At 46.4% G+C, this 12,578-nt stretch overlaps 5 non-coding genes and 17 pseudogenes across 5 annotated transcripts; all 22 read right to left on the bottom strand.

Annotated features, from left to right (window-relative positions):
- Positions 1–62: 62 nt before the first annotated feature.
- Positions 63–181, bottom strand: LOC148259557 (5S ribosomal RNA; annotated as a pseudogene).
- A 204-nt stretch (positions 182–385) lies between these two features.
- LOC148259556 (5S ribosomal RNA) lies at positions 386–504 on the bottom strand (annotated as a pseudogene).
- Positions 505–1,063: 559 nt separating this feature from the next.
- LOC148259555 (5S ribosomal RNA) lies at positions 1,064–1,182 on the bottom strand. Its single transcript, XR_015819583.1, has one exon. It is a non-coding gene; the product is annotated as a 5S ribosomal RNA (ribosomal RNA).
- Positions 1,183–2,095: 913 nt separating this feature from the next.
- Positions 2,096–2,214, bottom strand: LOC148259554 (5S ribosomal RNA). The gene has a single exon (XR_015820742.1). It is a non-coding gene; the product is annotated as a 5S ribosomal RNA (ribosomal RNA).
- A 562-nt stretch (positions 2,215–2,776) lies between these two features.
- Positions 2,777–2,895, bottom strand: LOC148259553 (5S ribosomal RNA; annotated as a pseudogene).
- A 562-nt stretch (positions 2,896–3,457) lies between these two features.
- LOC148259552 (5S ribosomal RNA) lies at positions 3,458–3,576 on the bottom strand (annotated as a pseudogene).
- Positions 3,577–4,135: 559 nt separating this feature from the next.
- Positions 4,136–4,254, bottom strand: LOC148259551 (5S ribosomal RNA; annotated as a pseudogene).
- A 562-nt stretch (positions 4,255–4,816) lies between these two features.
- On the bottom strand, positions 4,817–4,935 carry LOC148259550 (5S ribosomal RNA; annotated as a pseudogene).
- A 205-nt stretch (positions 4,936–5,140) lies between these two features.
- Positions 5,141–5,259, bottom strand: LOC148259549 (5S ribosomal RNA; annotated as a pseudogene).
- Positions 5,260–5,821: 562 nt separating this feature from the next.
- On the bottom strand, positions 5,822–5,939 carry LOC148259548 (5S ribosomal RNA; annotated as a pseudogene).
- A 561-nt stretch (positions 5,940–6,500) lies between these two features.
- On the bottom strand, positions 6,501–6,619 carry LOC148259547 (5S ribosomal RNA). Its single transcript, XR_015820923.1, has one exon. It is a non-coding gene; the product is annotated as a 5S ribosomal RNA (ribosomal RNA).
- A 205-nt stretch (positions 6,620–6,824) lies between these two features.
- On the bottom strand, positions 6,825–6,943 carry LOC148259546 (5S ribosomal RNA; annotated as a pseudogene).
- Positions 6,944–7,504: 561 nt separating this feature from the next.
- Positions 7,505–7,623, bottom strand: LOC148259545 (5S ribosomal RNA; annotated as a pseudogene).
- A 559-nt stretch (positions 7,624–8,182) lies between these two features.
- LOC148259544 (5S ribosomal RNA) lies at positions 8,183–8,301 on the bottom strand (annotated as a pseudogene).
- A 980-nt stretch (positions 8,302–9,281) lies between these two features.
- LOC148259543 (5S ribosomal RNA) lies at positions 9,282–9,400 on the bottom strand (annotated as a pseudogene).
- A 561-nt stretch (positions 9,401–9,961) lies between these two features.
- LOC148259542 (5S ribosomal RNA) lies at positions 9,962–10,080 on the bottom strand. Its single transcript, XR_015820054.1, has one exon. It is a non-coding gene; the product is annotated as a 5S ribosomal RNA (ribosomal RNA).
- A 209-nt stretch (positions 10,081–10,289) lies between these two features.
- Positions 10,290–10,408, bottom strand: LOC148259541 (5S ribosomal RNA; annotated as a pseudogene).
- Positions 10,409–10,612: 204 nt separating this feature from the next.
- On the bottom strand, positions 10,613–10,731 carry LOC148259540 (5S ribosomal RNA; annotated as a pseudogene).
- Positions 10,732–10,940: 209 nt separating this feature from the next.
- On the bottom strand, positions 10,941–11,059 carry LOC148259539 (5S ribosomal RNA; annotated as a pseudogene).
- A 204-nt stretch (positions 11,060–11,263) lies between these two features.
- Positions 11,264–11,381, bottom strand: LOC148259538 (5S ribosomal RNA; annotated as a pseudogene).
- Positions 11,382–11,939: 558 nt separating this feature from the next.
- LOC148259537 (5S ribosomal RNA) lies at positions 11,940–12,058 on the bottom strand. Its single transcript, XR_015819574.1, has one exon. It is a non-coding gene; the product is annotated as a 5S ribosomal RNA (ribosomal RNA).
- Positions 12,059–12,263: 205 nt separating this feature from the next.
- Positions 12,264–12,382, bottom strand: LOC148259536 (5S ribosomal RNA; annotated as a pseudogene).
- Between the last annotated feature and the right edge of the window lie 196 nt (positions 12,383–12,578).

The following is a 12,578-nucleotide window of genomic DNA, read 5'->3' as shown; positions in this document are numbered from 1 at the left end:
AATCTGCGGACCATAATTAAAGTCGCGCATAACGTCGAACGACACATCTGAAAAAAAGAAAATGGGTGCAACACGAGAACTTCCCAGGAGGTAACCCATCATTGTACTACTTTCGCCAAAGCACACTTAACTGCGGAGTTCTGATGGGATCCGGTGCATTTGTTCTGGTGTGACCGCACCTGTTTAATTTCGTGCTGAAAATACATACACTCCTTCTTCCCTCTCCCCCTCCCATCATTTGTTTCCTTGTGCGTTCACACTTCAGCTCTCCTTCTCGTTCTAATATCGATTAAAATACCCCTTATTCTTTACTCACATTTGCGTATAAACCAACGGACCATAGTTCGAGTCGCGCGTATTGTCGAACGACCCGTCTGAAAAAAAATTGGTACAACACAAGGACTTCCCAGGAGATCACCCATCCGAGTACTACTCTCGCCCACGCACACTTAACTGCAGAGTTCTGATGGGATCCAGTGCATTAGTGCTGGTATGATCGCACCCGTTTAATTTCGCGCTCCAAATACATAAACTCCTTCTCCTTTCTTCCCCCTCCCGTCATTTGTTTCCTTGTGCGTGCGCACTGCACCTCCCGTGCTCGTTCTAATATCAAGTAAAATACTACGGTGCCGTGAGTCACATTTGCGAATAGACCTGAGGACCATAATTCAAGTCGCGCGTAACGTCGAAAGAATCATCTGCAAAAAAATGGGTGCAACACGAGAACTTCACAAGAAAATGGGTGAAATATAAGGACTTCGCAGGAGGTAACCCATGCTAGTACTACTCTCGCCCAAACACCATTACCTACGGAGTTCTTATAGAATCCGTTGTATTAGTGCTGGTATGATCGCACCTGTTTCATTTCGTGCTGAAAATATATACACTCCTTCTCCTTCCCTCCCCCTTCCATCAATTGTTTCCTTCTGCGTTCACATTGCACCTCTCCATCTCGTTCTAATATCGATTAAAATGCCCCTGCTTCTTAACTCACATTTGCATATAAACCAGCGGACCCCAGTTCCAGTCGCGCGTAACTTCGAATGACCCGTCTGAAAAAAAATTGGTGCGACACGAGGACTTCCCAAGAGGTCACCCATCCGAGTACTACTCTCGCCCAAGCACACTTAACTGCGGAGTTCTGATGGGATCCGGTGCATTAGTGCTGGTTTGATCGCACCCGTTTAATTTCGCGTTGCAAATAGATACACTCCTTCTCCTTTCTTCCCCCTCCCGTCATTTGTTTCCTTGTGTGTTCACACTTCACCTCTCATTCTCGTTCTAATATCGATTAAAATGCCCCTGCTTCTTGACTCACATTTGTGTATAAACCAGCGGACCCTAGTTCCAAACGCGCGTAACGTCGAACGACCCGTCTGAAAAAAAATTGGTGCGACACGAGGACTTCACAAGAAAATGGATGAAATATAAGGACTTCACAGGAGGTAACCCATGCTAGTACTAATCTCGCCCAAACACACCTAACTGCGGAGTTCTGATGGGATCCAGGGCTTTAGTGCTAGTATGATCGCACCTGTTTAGTTTCGCGCTGCAAATACATGCACTCCTTCTCCTTTCTTCCCCCTCCCGTCATTTGTTTTCTTGTGCGTTCACACTTCACCTCTCATTCTCGTTCTAATATCGATTAAAATGCCCCTGCGTCTTGACTCACATTTGTGTATAAACTAGCGGACCCTAGTTCCAAACGCGCGTAACGTCGAATGACCCGTCTGAAAAAAAATTGGTGCGACACGAGGACTTCACAAGAAAATGGATGAAATATAAGGACTGCACAGGAGGTAACCCATGCTAGTACTACTCTCGCCCAAGCACCCTTACCTACGGAGTTCTGATAGAATCCGTTGCATTAGTGCTGGTATGATCGCACTTGTTTCATTTCGTGTTGAAAATACATACACTCATTCTCCTTCCCTCCCCCTCCCATCAATTGTTTCCTTGTACGTTCACACTGTACCTCTCCTTCTCGTTCTAATATCGATTAAAATGCTCCTGCTTCTTGGCTCACATTTGTGTATAAACCAGCGGACCCTAATTCCAGTCGCGCGTAACGTTGAACGACCCGTCCGAAAAAAAATTTGTGCGACACGAGGACTTCCCAAGAGGTCACCCATCCGAGTACTACTCTCGCCCAAGTACACTTAACTGCGGAGTTCTGATGGGATCCGGTGCATTAGTGCTGGTATGATCGCACCCGTTTAATTTTGCGCTGCAAATACATAAACTCCTTCTCCTTTCTTCCCCCTCCCGTCATTTGTTTAATTGTGCGTGCGCTTTGCACCTCCCGTGCTCGTTCTAATATCAAGTAAAATGCTACGGTGCCGTGACTCACATTTGCGAATAAACCTGAGGACCATAATTCAAGTCGTGCGTATCGTCGAAAGAATCATCTGCAAAAAAATGGGTGCAACACGAGGACATCCTAAGAAAATGGGTGAAATATAAGGACTTCGCAGGAGGTCACCCATCCTAGTGCTACTCTCGCCCAAGAACCATTAACTTGCGGAGTTCTGATCGAATCCGTTGCGTTGGTGCTGGTATGATTGCTCATGTTTCATTCTGCGCTGCAAATACATAAACTTTTTCTCCCTCTATCCCCCCTCCCGTCATTTGTTTCCTTGTGCGTGCACTCTGCATCTCTCATTCTCGTTCTAATATCGATTAAAATGTCCCTGCTTCTTGTCTCACATGTGCGTATAAACCAGTGGACCCTAGTTCCAGTCGTGCGTAACGTCGAATGACCCGTCTGAAAAAAAAATTAGTGCGACACGAGGACTTCCCAAGAGGTCTCCCATCCGAGTACTACTCTCGCCCAAACACACTTAACTGCAGAGTTCTGACGGGATCCGGTGCATTAGTGCTGGTATGATCGCACCCGTTTAATTCCACACTGCAAATACATAAACTCCTTCTCCTTTCTTCCCCCTCCCGTCATTTGTTTCCTTGTGCGTGCGCACTGCACCTCCCGTGCTCGTTCTAATATCAAGTAAAATGCTACGGTGCCATGACTCACATTTGCGAATAAACCTGAGGACCATAATTCAAGTCGCGCGTATCGTCGAAAGAATCATCTGCAAAAAAATGGGTGCAACATGAGGACTTCCTAAGAAAATGGGTGAAATATAAGGACTTCGCAGGAAGTCACCCATCCTAGTGCTACTCTCGCCCAAGCACCTTTAACTCGCGGAGTTCTGATAGAATCCGTTGCATTGGTGCTGGTATGATTGCTCATGTTTCATTCTGCGCTGCGAATACATATACTTTTTCTACCTCCATCCCCCCTCGCGTCATTTGTTTCCTTGTGCGCGCACTCTGCATCTCTCTTTCTCGTTTTAATATCGATTAAAATGCCCCTGCTTCTTGACTCACATTTGCGTATAAACCAGTGGACCCTTGTTCCAGTCGTGCGTAACGTCGAACGACCCGTCTGAAAAAAAAATTAGTGCGACACGAGGACTTCCTAGGAGGTCACCAATCCGAGTACTACTCTCGCCAAGGCACACATAACTGCGGAGTTCTGATGGGATCTGCTGCATTAGTGCTGGTATGATCGCACCTGTTTATTTTTGGGCTGCAAATACATAAACTCATTCCCCTTTCTTCCCCCTCCCGTCATTTGTTTCGTTGTGCGTGCGCACTGCACCTCCCGTTCTCGTTCTAATTTCAAATAAAATGCCACGGCGCCGTGACTCATATTTGCGAATAAATCTGCGGACCATAATTAAAGTCGCGCGTAAGGTCGAAAGAATCATCTGCAAAAAAATGGGTGCAACACGAGGACTTCACAAGAAAATGGGTGAAATATAAGGACTTCGCAGGAGGTAACCCATGCTAGTACTACTCTCCCCCAAGCACCCTTACCTACGGAGCTCTGATAGAATCCGTTGCATTAGTGCTGGTATGATCGCACCTGTTTCATTTCTTGCTGAAAATACATACACTCCTTCTCCTTCCTTCCCCCTCCCATCAATTGTTTCCTTGTGCGTTCACACTGCACCTCTCCTTCTCGTTCTAATATCGATTAAAATGCCCCTGCTTCTTGACTCACATTTGCGTATAAACCAGCGGACCCTAATTCCAGTCGCGCGTAACGTCGAACGACCCGTCTGAAAAAAAATTGGTGCGACACGAGGACTTCCCAGGAGGTCACCAATCCGAGTACTACTCTCGCCAAAGCACACTTAACTGCAGAGTTCTGACGGGATCCGGTGCATTAGTGCTAGTATGATCGCACCCGTTTAATTCCGCGCTGCAAATACATAAACTCCTTCTCCTTTCTTCCCCCTCCTGTCATTTGTTTCCTTGTGCATGCGCACTGCACCTCCCGTGCTCGTTCTAATATCAAGTAAAATGCTACGGTGCCGTGACTCACATTTGTGAATAAACCTGAGGAGCATAATTCAGGTCGCGCGTATCGTCGAAAGAATCATCTGCAAAAAAATGGGTGGAACACGAGGACTTCCTAAGAAAATGGGTGAAATATAAGGACTTCGCATGAGCTCACCCATTCTAATGCTACTCTCGCCCAAGCACCCTCAACTTGCAGAGTTCTGATAGAATCCGTTGCATTGGTGCTGGTATGATTGCTCATGTTTCATTCTGCGCAGCAAATACATACACTTTTTCTCCCTCCATCCCCCCTCCCGTTATTTGTTTCCTTGTGCGTGCACTCTGCATCTCTCCTTCTCGTTCTAATATCGATTAAAATGCCCCTGCTTCTTGACTCACATTTGCGTATAAACAAGTGGACCCTAGTTCCAGTCGCGCGTAACGTCGAACGAACCGTCTGAAAAAAAAATTAGTGCGACACGAGGACTTCCCAGGAGGACACCCATCCGAGTACTACTCTCGCCCAAGAACTCTTAACTGTGGAGTTCTGATGGGATCCGGTGCATTAGTGCTGGTATGATCGCACCTGTTTAATTTCGCGCTGCAAATACATAAACTCCTTCTCCTTTCTTCCCCCTCCCGTCATTTGTTTTCTTGTGCGTTCACACTTCACCTCTCATTCTCGTTCTAATATCGATTAAAATGCCCCTGCTTCTTGACTCACATTTGTGTATAAACTAGCGGACCCTAGTTCCAAACGCGCGTAACGTCGAATGACCCGTCTGAAAAAAAATTGGTGCGACACGAGGACTTCCTAGGAGGTCACCCATCCGAGTACTACTCTCGCCCAAGCACACTTAACTGCGGAGTTCTGATGGGATCCGGTTCATTAGTGCTGGTATGATCGCACCCATTTAATTCTGCGCTGCAAATACATAAACTCCTTCTCCTTTCTTCCCCCTCCCGTCATTTGTTTTCTTGTGCGTGCGCACTGCACCTCCCGTGCTCGTTCTAATATCAAGTAAAATGCTACGGTGCCGTGACTCACATTTGTGAATAAACCTGAGGACCATAATTCAAGTCGCGCGAATCGTCGAAAGAATCATCTGCAAAAAAATGGGTGCAACACGAGGACTTCCAAAGAAAATAGGTGAAATATAAGGACTTCGAAGGAGGTCACCCATCCTAGTGCTACTCTCGCCAAAGCACCCTTAACTTGCGGAGTTCTGATAGAATCTGTTGCATTTGTGTTGGTATGATTGCTCATGTTTCATTCTGCACTGCAAATACATACACTTTTTCTCCCTCCATCCCCCATCCCATCATTTGTTTCCTTTTGCGTTCACACTTCACCTCTCATTCTCGTTCTAATATCGATTAAAATGCCCATGCTTCTTGACTCACATTTGCGTATAAACCAACGGACCATAGTTCTAGTCGCGCGTAACGTCGAACGACCCGTCTGAAAAAAAAATTGGTGCGACACGAGGACTTCCAAGGAGGTCACCCATCCGAGTACTAATCTCGCCCAAGCACACTTAACTGCAGAGTTCTGATGGGATCCGGTGCATTAGTGCTGTTATGATCCACCTGTTTAATTTCGCGCTGCAAATACATACACTCATTCTCTTTTCTTCCTCATCCCGTCATTTGTTTCCTTGTGCGTGCGCACTGCACCTACCTGTACTCGTTCTAATATCAAGTAAAATGCCATGGCGCCGTGATTCACATTTGCGAATAAACTTGCGGATCATAAATCAAGTCGCGCGTAACGTCGAAAGAATCATCTGCAAAAAGATGGGTGCAACACGAGGACCTCCCGAGAAAATGGGTGAAATATAAGGACTTCGCAGGAGGTCACCCATCCGAGTACTTTTTTCGCCCAAGCACCCTTAACTGCGGAGTTCTGATAGAATCCGTTGCATTAGTGCTGGTATGATCCCTCATGTTTCATTCTGCACTGCAAATACATACACTCTTTCTCCTCCCATCCCCCTTCCCGTCATTTGTTTCCTTGTGCGTGCACTCTGCATCTCTCTTTCTCGTTCTAATATCTAGTAATATGCCCCGGCACTGTGACTCACATTTGCAAATGAACCAGCGGTTTATAATTCCATTCGCGCGTAACGTCGAACAACCCATCCGAAAAAAAATAGGTGCAACACGAGGGCTTCCCAAGTGGTCACCCATCCGAGTACTACCCTCGCCCAAGCACACTTAACTGCAGAGTTCTGACGGGATCCGGAGCTTTAGTGCTGGTATGATCGCACCTGTTTAATTTTGCACTGCAAATACATACACTCCTTCTCCTTTCTTCCCCCTCCGGTCATTTATTTTCTTGTGCGTTCACACTTCACCTCTCATTCTCGTTCTAATATCGATTAAAATGCTCCTGCTTCTTGACTCACATTTGCGCATAAATCAGCGGACCCTAGTTCCAGTCGCGCGTAACGTCGAACGACCCGTCTGAAAAAAAATTGGTGCGACACGAGGACTTCCCAAGAGGTCACCCATCCGAGTACAACTCTCGCCCAAGCGCACTTAACTGCAGAGTTCTGATGGGATCCGGTGCATTAGTGCTGGAATGATTTCATCTGTTTAATTTCGCGCTGCAAATAGATAAACTCATTCCCCTTTCGTCCCCCTCCCGTCATTTGTTTCCTTGTGCGTGCGCACTGCAGCTCCCGTTCTCGTTCTAATATCAAGTAAAATGCTACAGTGCCGTGACTCACATTTGCGAATAAACCTGAGGACCATAATTCAACTCGCGCATATCGTCGAAAGAATCATCTGCAAAAAAATGGGTGCAACACAGGACTTCCTAAGAAAATGGGTGAAATATAAGGACTTCGCAGTAGGTCACCCATCCTAGTGCTACTCTCGCCCAAGCACCCTTAACTTGCGGAGTTCTGATAGAATCCGTTGCATTGGAGCTGGAATGATTGCTCATGTTTCATTCTGCGCTGCAAATACATACACTTTTTCTCCCTCCATCCCCCCTCCCGTCATTTGTTTCCTTGTGCGTGCACTCTGCATCTCTCCTTCTCGTTCTAATATCGATTAAAATGCCCCTGCTACTTGACTCACATTTGCGTATAAACCAGTGGACCCTAGTTCCAGTCGCGCGTAACGTCGAACGACCCGTCTGAAAAAAAAATTAGTGCGACACGAGGACTTCCTAGGAGGCCACCCATCCGAGTACTACTCTCGCCCAAGCACACTTAACTGCGGAGTTCTTATGGGATCCGGTGCATTAGTGCTGGTATGATCGCACCTGTTTAATTTCGCGCTGCAAATACATAAACTCCTTCTCCTTTCTTCCCCCTCCTATCATTTGTTTCCTTGTACGTGCGCAATGCACCTCACGTTCTCGTTCAAATATCAAGTAAAATGCCACGGCACCGTGACTCACATTTGCGAATAAACCTGAGCACCATAATTCAAGTCGCGCGTAATGTCGAAAGAATCATCTGCAAAAAAATGGGTGCAACACGAGGACTTCACAAGAAAATGGGTGAAATATAAGGACTTCGCAGGAGGTAACCCATGCTAGTACTACTCTCGCCCAAGCACCATTACCTACTGAGTTCTGATAGAATCCGATGCATTGGTGCTGGTATGATCGCACCTGTTTCATTTCGTGCTGAAAATACATACACTCCTTCTCCTTCCCTCCCCCTCCCATCAATTGTTTCTTTGTGCGTTCACACTGCACCTCTCCTTCTCGTTCTAATATCGATTAAAATGCCCCTGCTTCTTGACTCACATTTGCGTATAAACCAGCAGACCATAGTTCCAATCGCGTGTAACGTCGAACGATCCGTCTAAAAAAAAATTGGTGCGACACAAGGACTTCCCAAGAGCTCACCCATCCGAGTACTACTCTCGCCCAAGCAAACTTAACTGCAGAGTTCTGATGGGATCCAGTGCATTAGTGCTGGTATGATCGCACCCGCTTAATTCTGCGCTGCAAATACATAAACTCCTTCTCCTTTCCTCCCCCTCCCGTCATTTCTTTCCTTGTGCGTGCGCACTGCACCTCCCGTGCTCGTTCTAATATCAAGTAAAATACTACGGTGCCGTGACTCACATTTGTGAATAAACATGAGGACCATAATTCAAGTCGCGCGTAACATCGAAAGAATCATCTGTTAAAAAATGGGTGCAACACGAGGACTTCACAAGAAATTGGGTGAAATATAAGGACTTCGCAGGAGGTAACCCATTCTAGTACTACTCTCGCCCAAGCACCTTACCTACGGAGTTCTGATAGAATCCGATGCATTAGTGCTGGTATGATCGCACCTGTTTCATTTCGTGCTGAAAATACATACACTCTTTCTCCTTCCCTACCCCTCCCGTCATTTGTTTCCTTGTGCGTGCACTCTGCATCTCTCCTTCTCGTTCTAATATCGATTAAAATGGCCCTGCTTCTTGACTCACATTTGCGTATAAACCAGTGGACCCTAGTTCTAGTCGCACGTAACGTCGAACGACCCGTCTGAAAAAAAAAAATTACTGCGGCACGAGGACCATAATTCAAGTCGCGCGTAACGTCGAAAGAATCATCTGTTAAAAAATGGGTGCAACACGAGGACTTCACAAGAAAATGGGTGAAATATAAGGACTTCGCAGGAGGTAACCCATGCTAGTACTACTCTCGCCCAAGCACCCTTACCTTCGGAGTTCTGATAGAATCCGTTGCATTAGTGCTGGTATGATAGCACCTGTTTCATTTCGTGCTGAAAATACATACACTCCTTCTCCTTCCCTCCCCCTCCAATCGATTGTTTCCTTGTGCGTTCACACTGCACCTGTCCTTCTCGTTCTAATATCGATTAAAATGCCCCTGCTTCTTGACTCACATTTGCGTATAAACCAGCGGACCCTAGTTCCAGTCGCGCGTAACGTCGAACGACCCGTCTGAAAAAAAATTGGTGCGACACGAGGACTTCCCAGGAGGTCACCAATCCGAGTACTACTCTCGCCAAAGCACACTTAACTGCGGAGTTCTGACGGGATCCACTGCATTAGTACTGGTATGATCGCACCCGTTTAATTCCGCACTGTAAATACATAAACAACTTCTCCTTTCTTCCCCCTCCTGTCATTTGTTTCCTTGTGCGTGCGCACTGCACCTCCCGTGCTCCTTCTAATATAAAGTAAAATGCTACGGTGCCGTGACTCACATTTGAGAATAAACTTGAGGACCATAATTCAAGTCGCGCGTATCATCGAAAGAATCATCTGCAAAAAAATGGGTGGAACACGAGGACTTCCTAAGAAATGGGTGAAATATAAGGACTTTGCATGAGGTCACCCATCCTAGTGCTACTCTCGCCCAAGCACCCTTAACTTGCGGAGTTCTGATAGAATACGTTGCATTGGTGCTGGTATGATTGCTCATGTTTCATTCTGCGCTGCAAATACATACACTTTTTCTCCCTCTATCCCCCCTCCCGTCATTTGTTTCCTTGTGCGTGCACTATGCATCTCTCCTTCTCGTTCTAATATCGATTAAAATGCCCCTGCTTCTTGACTCACATTTGCGTATAAACCAGTGGACCCTAGTTCCAGTCGAGCGTAACGTCGAACGACCCGTTTGAAAAAAAAATTAGTGCGACACGAGGACTTCCCAAGAGGTCACCCATCCGAGTACTACTCTCGCCCAAGCACACTTAACTGCGGAGTTCTGATAGGATCCGGTGCATTAGTGCTGGTATGATCGCACCTGTTTAATTTTGCACTGCAAAAACATAAACTCCTTCTCCTTTCTTCCCCCTCCCGTCATTTGTTTCATTGTGCGTGCACACTGCACCTCTCGTTCTCGTTCAAATATCAAGTCAAATGCCACGACACCGTGACTCACATTTGCGAATATATCTGCGAACCATAATTAAAGTCGCGCATAACGTCGAACGGCACATCTGAAAAAAAGAAAATGGGTGCAACACGAGAAATTCCCACGAGGTAACCCATTATTGTACTACTTTCGCCAAAGCACACTTAACTGCGGAGTTCTGATAAGATCCGGTGCATTTGTGCTGGTATGATCGTACCTGTTTAATTTCGCGCTGCAAATACATACACTCCTTCTTCCCTCCCCCCCTCCCTTCATTTGTTTTCTTGTGCGTTCACATTGCACCTCTCCTTCTCGTTCTAATATCGATTAAAATGCCCCTGATTCTTGACTCACATTTGCGTATAAACTAGCGGACCATAGTTCCAGTCGCGCGTAACGTCGAACGACTCATCTGAAAAAAAATTGTTGCGATACGAGGACTTCCCAAGAGGTCACCCATCCGAGTACTACTCTCACCCAAGCACACTTAACTGCGGAGTTCTGATGGAATCCGGTGCATTAGTGCTGGTATGATCGAACCTGTTTAATTTCGCGCTGCAAATACATAAATTCCTTCTCCTTTCTTCCCCCTCCGGTCATTTGTTTCCTTGTGCGTGCGCACTGGACCTCTCGTTCTCGTTCAAATATCAAGTAAAATGCCACGGCGCCGTGACTCACATTTGCGAATAAATCTGCGGACCATAATTAAAGTCGCGCGTAACGTCGAACGGCAAATCTGAAAAAAAAAAAATGGGTGCAACACGAGAACTTCCCAGGAGGTAACCCATCATTGTACTACTTTCGACAAAGCACACTTAACTGCGGAGTTCTGATGGGATCCGGTGCATTAGTGTTGGTGTGACCGCACCTATTTAATTTCGTGCTGAAAATACATACACTCCTTCTTTCCTCCCCCCCTCCCATCATTTGTTTCCTTGTGCGTTCACACTGCACATCTCCTTCTCGTTCGAATATCGATTAAAATGCCCCTGATTCTTGACTCACATTTGCGTATAAACTAGTGGACCATAGTTCCAGTCGCGCGTAACATCGAACGACCCATCTGAAAAAAAATTATTGCGATACGAGGACTTCCCAAGAGGTCACCCATCCGAGTACTACTCTCGCCCAAGCACCCTTAACTGCAGAGTTCTGATGGGATCCAGTGCATAAGTGCTGGTATGATGCCACTTGTTTAATTTTGCGCTTCAAATACATACACTCCTTCTCTTTTCTTCCTCCTCCCGTCATTTGTTTCCTTGTGCGTGCGCACTGCACCTCCCGTACTTGTTCTAATATCAAGTAAAATGCCACGGCGCCGTGACTCACATTTGCGAATAAACCTGCGGACCATAAATCAAGTCGCGCGTAACGTCGAAAGAATCATCTGCAAAAAGATGGGTGCAACACGAGGACCTCCCAAGAAAATGGGTGAAATATAAAGACTTCGCATGAGTCACCCATCCTAGTGCTACTCTCGTCCAAGCACCCTTAACTTACGGAGTTCTGATAGAATCTGTTGCATTGGTGCTGGTATGATTGCTCATGTTTCATTCTGTGCTGCAAATACATACACTTTTTCTCCCTCCATCCCCCCTCCCGTCATTTATTTCCTTGTGCGTGCACTATGCATCTCTCCTTCTCGTTCTAATATCAAGTAATATGCAAATGAACCGTGAGTCACCTCTGCAAATGAACCAGCAGTTTATACCATTCGCGCGTAACGTCGAACAACCCATCCGAAAAAAAATAGGTACAACACGAGGGCTTCCCAAGTGGTCACCCATCCGAGTACTACTCTCGCCCAAGCACACTTAACTGCGGAGTTCTGATGGGATCCGGGGCTTTAGTGCTGGTATGATCGCACCTGTTTAATTTCGCGCTGTAAATACATACACTCCTTCTCCTTTCTTCCCCCTCCCGTCATTTGTTTCCTTGTGCGTTCACACTTCACCTCTCATTCTCGTTATAATATCTATTAAAATGCCCCTACTTCTTGACTCACATTTGCGTATAAACTAGCGGACTCTAGTTCCAGACGCGCGTAACGTCGAACGACCCGTCTGAAAAAAAATTGGTGCAACACGAGGACTTCCCAGGAGGTCACCCATCTGAGTACTAATCTCGCCCAAGCACACTTAACTACAGAGTTCTGATGGGATCCGGTGCAATAGTGCTGGTATGATCGAACCTGTTAATTTTCCGCTGCAAATACATAAACTCATTCCCCTTTCTTCCCCCTCCCGTCATTTGTGTCCTTGTGCGTGCGAACTGCACCTCCCGTTCTCGTTCACATATCAAGTAAAATGCCACGGCGCCGTGACTCACATTTGCGAATAAACCTGAGGACCATAATTCAAGTCGCGCGTAACGTCGAAAGAATCATCTG

Source organism: Carica papaya, chromosome 5 (genome assembly GCF_054855325.1).
Source record: "Carica papaya isolate Zhongbai chromosome 5, ASM5485532v1, whole genome shotgun sequence".
In the NCBI taxonomy this organism is placed as follows: domain Eukaryota; kingdom Viridiplantae; phylum Streptophyta; class Magnoliopsida; order Brassicales; family Caricaceae; genus Carica; species Carica papaya.
This window is presented reverse-complemented; position numbering and strand designations above follow the sequence as displayed.